Source organism: Carlito syrichta, unplaced genomic scaffold, assembly GCF_000164805.1.
Source record: "Carlito syrichta isolate Samal-C Ts95f unplaced genomic scaffold, Tarsius_syrichta-2.0.1 Scaffold92608, whole genome shotgun sequence".
NCBI lineage: Eukaryota > Metazoa > Chordata > Mammalia > Primates > Tarsiidae > Carlito > Carlito syrichta.
In genome coordinates, this window is record NW_007036704.1 from 269,382 (window position 1) to 275,287 (window position 5,906).

At 42.8% G+C, this 5,906-nt stretch overlaps 1 protein-coding gene across 4 annotated transcripts in view; it reads left to right on the forward strand.

Annotated features, from left to right (window-relative positions):
- The window catches only part of ACTL6A (actin like 6A), a 29,695-nt gene that overhangs the window by 485 nt on the left and 23,304 nt on the right, over positions 1 to 5,906 (forward strand). The window contains exon 2 of one of the 4 annotated variants that reach the window (XM_021713574.1): positions 3,787 to 3,801. The exons of the other annotated variants lie outside the window; for them this stretch is intronic. The gene's annotated coding sequence lies outside the window, so the exon portion shown is untranslated. The remainder of the gene's footprint in view (positions 1 to 3,786; positions 3,802 to 5,906) is intronic. 4 annotated transcript variants of the gene reach the window in all.

Here is a 5,906-nt window from a genome sequence, read left to right on the forward strand (position 1 = left end):
CCCGAGTGTCTCCGGATCTCGGCTCCGGCGGGGTGTGCCCGCGTAAACTTGGAGGGTTCCGGCAGTGTGCAGGCGTGGACGGAGGTCTCCGCCGCGTCCCGTGGATGGCAAAGCGAACGCGCAACGTGGGACTGGCCGGGGAAGGGAGGCTCTCGCGGTGCAGCTTCCTCCCCGCCCGCGCCCTGCGCCCTCGCCGCCTCGCACCTTTAGGCAGCTGCTGCCCATGTGTTGCCGCGGCGTCCCCAGAGTGACTCGTGGACGGGTCTGTTTGGAATTAATTTGGGCACACGTGTCATTTAAGGACGCCCAGAAGTTTGACTGGGGTCTTGGGTATCTGTTCTTTCTGTTTGCTTGGGTAGTGTGTGGTGTGAGGCAACGAGCACCCTGGGCTGGCATTATTACACAAACCTGGATTGAAATAGCAGCCTCCCTATTTAGCGTTTTGGTCTTGGGCCATTTACTTAACTTTTCCCAATTTCAGGCGCCTCATTTGTGGAATAATTCCTGTCCCATGGGGTAGTAGTGAAGGTTAAATGAGATAATGCTACATCGCTGCAGTGTGGACCTTAGATGAGCAGTGTCAGCATCACCTGCAAGCCGTACAGACTCTCAAGCCGCACCCTGAATCTACTGAATTAGAGACTCCGCTTTTTTTTTTTTTTTTTTTTTTGGCAAGATCCCTAGATGATCTATGTGATTCATATTTTGGTTTATGTTTGATGAGTGAGAAACCCAGAAGACAATTCCAGAGCATTGCTATTGTTACTGTTTCTAGTAATGATGCGTTTCTGAAGAGGATGGCATTTTATATAGGTAGGATATAACAAAAACAAGGTTTTCAAAGTTTTTAATTTGGGGAGTATAGTTTCAGAGACTCTCCTGAGTTGGGATGCTGACCTTCACCATCTCCTTCCTCCTTGTATATGTCTTTGTTTTTGATTTCTCAATGTGAGAGTCAGTAGTTTTTCCATTTTTAGACCTTTGGAGAAGGTTTAGAGGATTTTTTAAATTTTTATTTTTATTTATTTATTTGTGTAGAGGCAAGGTCTTGCTATGTTGCCTAGGCTGGTCTCGAACTACTGGGCTCAAGCAGTCCTCATGCCTTGGCCTCCCAAAGTGTTGGGATTACAGGCATGAGCCACCTTTCTTGGCCACTTAGAGGGATTTCATGATTTACCTTTTCCTTGTCTGAGGATGCATGTCTGACAGAAAAGCTGGGTCTGTGTGCTTTTGCTTTGTAGATTCTATTGACTGTATTTACAACCTTCTGGCTCACTGATCCAGGATCTGGAGGCAGTCCATTATTCCTTACAGGCCATATTTTAATAAGACTAGGATAGAAGCAGAGAATACTGTTAGCAGCTGACGTTTATTGAGTGCATCCTGTGAGCCACTAACGATCCAAAGGCTTTACTTGCATTTCATTTACCCATGCATTATCTCATTTAATCTACAACAGCCATAGTAGCAGGTACTACTATCCCCATGTTATTGAAGAAGAAAATGAAGTTTAGAAAAGAGTAAGTAACCAGCCCAAAGTTACATAATTTCCTAGTAAGTCAGGGACAGAGATCTCTAGGATAAAGAAAAGACATTTCAGAAAAACCCCTGCCTGTTTTTTTTTTTTTTAATGTTTGTTTTTTTCTCTGTAAGTACTTTTTCAAGTGTATAACCACAGCATGATCCGGTCGGTATGGTTTAGGTAATTTAGAATAAACATTCTGCTTCTTATTGGCTTATGTAGAGGAATATGTCTTAAAATCTGTTTCACCAGTAAAGTATTTAAAACTTGCAAGAAATAAGCATATGTTTTGTGTTTGAGCTACCACTGTATCTTCAGTATTGATGGTGATTCGTATTTTCCAAAGAGTTTCCTATTAAAAGCAACCAAACCTCCCACTTAAATTTTGAGTAATTAACTTAATAAACTCCATTTTTAACCTGCTTGTTTATTTAAAAGATCTGTGTAGGCCAGGCTCGGCGGCTCAGCCTGTAATCCCAGCATTTTGGGAGGCCGAGGCGAGTGAATTGCCTGAGCCCATAGGCTCAAGACCAGTCCAGGCAACTTAGCGAGACCTTGTCTCTACAGTAATAAAAAAAAAAAGTTAGCCGGGCATGGTAGCACGCCCTGTAATTTCAGCTACTTGGAAGGCTGAGGTGGAAGGATCGCCAGAGCCCAGCAGGTCGACACTGGGGTGGCGGTGATTGTGCCACTGCACTCCAGTCTGGGCGACAGAGTGAAACTACAACTCAACAACAACAAAAATCTGTGTAGCTTAAATTTTAAAATTTATGGCTGTCTTATTCTAATAATTATTTCTGACCAAATCTAACACTCATCTTTAGTGTTAGGTATAATGCATACTTCATTTGGATTTCAGTACTTTCTTACTGGTTTCAGGACCTACTTATTGCTCTTATAATCACCTCGTGATGCCTCTCTGCTTCAGATTCCTTTACATGATAAAAATAAACAGGTGTGCTGCCAGCCCCTTTGATAAAGTGTTAATTTCATCAGTGTTTCATTCCCCTACCCCTAAATCTCTAACCTTAGACATGTTTCAAAATCATCTTCTCCGTGAGATGGTCTCCAATTCTGGTGGCACTCTGATCCAAACAAAAATAAGATAACCTCCCTGCCTAAGGACTAAGGCAAAGTCATTAGTCTTCATTATTGCACTGGAATGTTTTAATATCAGATTAGAAAATTGCCATCATTCCTTTGCGTTTCCCCAGAAAATCACATCACCCCTAAACTTGGAAGTCATTTACTCTGGGGAAACACATCAGACTGCTCCAAAAAATGGAAATGAGCATGGTAGTAGAAAAGGGATTCAGTTCTTGAAGATTTTTACCCACTGGAAGTTGCATCCTAGGTTTAAACATCCAGAAATCTGTGGTAACGATACTAAGCCTCCTATGTCTCTTTGCACTCTTCTACTTTGAATTCATTGGTGCTTGCTTGACTTTTCACAAAACAAGGTACAGGAATTAGAAGTATCTTCCATCCTTGAAAAGGAACATATGTAAAATTGTAAGAATTGAGTTTTAAAATTCAGTTTACCATACTAATTAGGACAAGAAAATTAACTGATTTGTTAGATTTTTCATTTCACAAAAATGTTTTTTTGAGTGCTTGCTGTGTGCCAGGTATAGGCTCTACTACCTTCAGGAAGCTGTTCTTGGCAGGGCTTGGTGGCTCAGCCTGTAATCCCAGCCCTTTGGGAGGCCGAGGCGAGTGGATTGCCTAAGCCTGCGGGTTCGAGACCAGCCTGGGCAACTTGGCAAGACCTCATCTCTACAATAAATAAAAAATTAGCTGGGCGTGGTAGTGCGCACCTGTAGTTCCGGCAACTTGGAAGGCTGAGGTGGAAGGATGACCAGAGCCCAGCAAGTCAACGGGGTGGCCATGAGTGTGCATGCCACTGCACTCCAACCTGGACAGTGGAGTGAGACTCCAACTCAAAAAAGAAAAAGCTGTTCGTGTATATGAGTCAGTTAAGACATCATATTTTATTTATTTTTAGTTGTACATTTTTTTCCACATTTAAATAGTTCAAGTTGGAATGTGTCTGAATATTGATGGTGTGGCAGAGTTTAATTGGTGCAATATTTTTTTCTTAGTGATACATGAACTACTGGTGTATCTTATAGTTGGTATCATCTTACACTGATGAGAAATGGCAACTGTGATTCAGTGAAGTAGTCTCATTAATAACAACATATAGAAGGTGCAAAGGTAACAGACAAGAAACTGATTGACTCAGTGTGGGGAAGTCAAGAGAGGTGATGGGGATGATGGTGGGAGCGGTCAGCATATGCAGAGGTTAGCCGAGTGAGAGGGCGTGGTATGTTCAGGAAATGACGTTATTCAGTAATACTAGCGTATGAGGTGAGAAGTGAGGCTGCTGCCAGATTATGCCAGGCCATGAATATCACCTGGCTAGAACCATTTGGATTTTATCTTGTAGGTGATGAGAAACCACTGAATGATTCACCCCCTCATTTTCATTGGAGGATCTGTGTCCCAGATGATTAGAGTCTCAATTTTGAAAGAGCATGATACAGCAATTTGAAGGGAAGATGGAGAAGGTAAAGAGACAGACAAATAAATACCTGTAGGAAATTGTTCCGCGTTGAGATAAGAGCTCATTCCATTGCCCCTGGAGGCAGCGGCAATGGTGCTCAAGAGGAGCGGATTTGAGAAATATTTAGCAGAAATTTTGGCAGAACTTAGAAGATGAAGGTCCACAATAACTCAGGTTTTTGCTTTTGAGAACGGGAGTCACCAGCTGGGATAGGCAATGCCGAGATTAACAGTGGTTCGGATGTGTAGAGTTTGAGACACCCCGGAGACCTCAGATGGTTGATATTGATGTCCAGTAAGAAGTTCGGGATATGGATCTGGGCACTGGTTAGAGCTTGAGAAAAAGATCTGAAGTTGGAATGATGAGTATTTAGGGAGAAGCTGAAGCTGTGATAGTAAATTGCCTGAGAAAGGGGGGGGTTCCTACCGTGTGATTCTCGGCCCTCCCAAAGTGTGTCGGTAGAGCTATATTTTATTATAATTGGCTTCTCTTATAATCTATTAAAAACATTCTAAGAAGGGAGTCACACATTTCCTAAACTGACTGTATTAGTTTGTAGGGCTGCCGAAACAAAATACTATACTGTGGCTGAAGCAACCGAAAGTAATCTTCTCAGTTTTGGAGGCTAGAGTCTGAGATTAAATTGTCAACAGAGCTGGTTTCTTCTAAGACCTCTCTCCTTTGTAGATAATTGTCTCCTTGTGTCTTCCCATGGTCTTTCTTCCTTACACGTCTGTGTCCAGATTTCCTCATCACTTAAAGACACTAGTTATACTGGATTAGGACCTATCCTAATGATCTTATTTTAACTTAAATAATTTTTATTTTTTTGAACAAAGCTTATAATGACTTTTTTTTTTTAAGTTGGGATCTCACTCAATTATCATCCAGGCTGGAGTATGATCAGATCACTGCTCCCTGCAGCTTGACCTCCTGGACCCAGGGAATCCTTCCACCTCAGCCTCCCGAGTGGCTGGGACTACAGGCACACCCTACCTCATCCATCTAATTTAAAAATTTTTTATAAAGATGAGGTCTTGCTATGTTGCCCAGGCTGGAAGTCTTGGGTTCAAGCAGTCTTCTCGTCTTGGCCTCCTGAAGTGCTGGTATTACAGGCATGAGACACCCTGGCCTTAAATACCTTGAAGACCCTTTCTCGGCCAGGTGCAGTGGCTCACACCTATCATCCTGGCACTTTGGGAGGCAAAAGTGGGAGGATTACTTGAGCCTAGGAGTTCGAGACCAGCCTGGGCAACATAGTGAGACCCTGTCATAACAAAAAAATAAAAGCTAGGCATGGTAGCACATGCCTGTAGTCCCAGCTCCTGGGGAGGCTGAGGTGGGATGATTGCTAGAGCCCAGGAGTTCGAGGCTACAATGAGCTATGATTACACCACTGCATTCCAGCCTGGGTGACAGAGCACAACCTCATTTCTTTAGGGAAAAAAAGAAAGAAAGAAAGACCTATCTCCAAATACAGTCATGTTTTAAGGTATTGGGGGTTTGGACTTTAACATGAATTTTAAGGAGACACACTTCAGTCCATAATACTGCCAAAAGGGTCCATAACACAGAACAGATTATGAACCTCTGGTACAGGGTAAAGGGTGGATCCTTGAGAAACAGAAGTTGAAACTTTTGGTTAAGCAGGAAATTAATTCATTAATTAGGATGTTCCTTTTTTTTTTTCTTTCTTTCATTTTATTTTTTTTAAGAGAGAATCTCGCCGGACTCGGTGGCTCAGCCTGTAATCCCGTGCTTTGGGAGGCCAAGGTGAGTGTATTGCCTGAGCCCGCGGGTTCGAGACCCGCCTGGGCA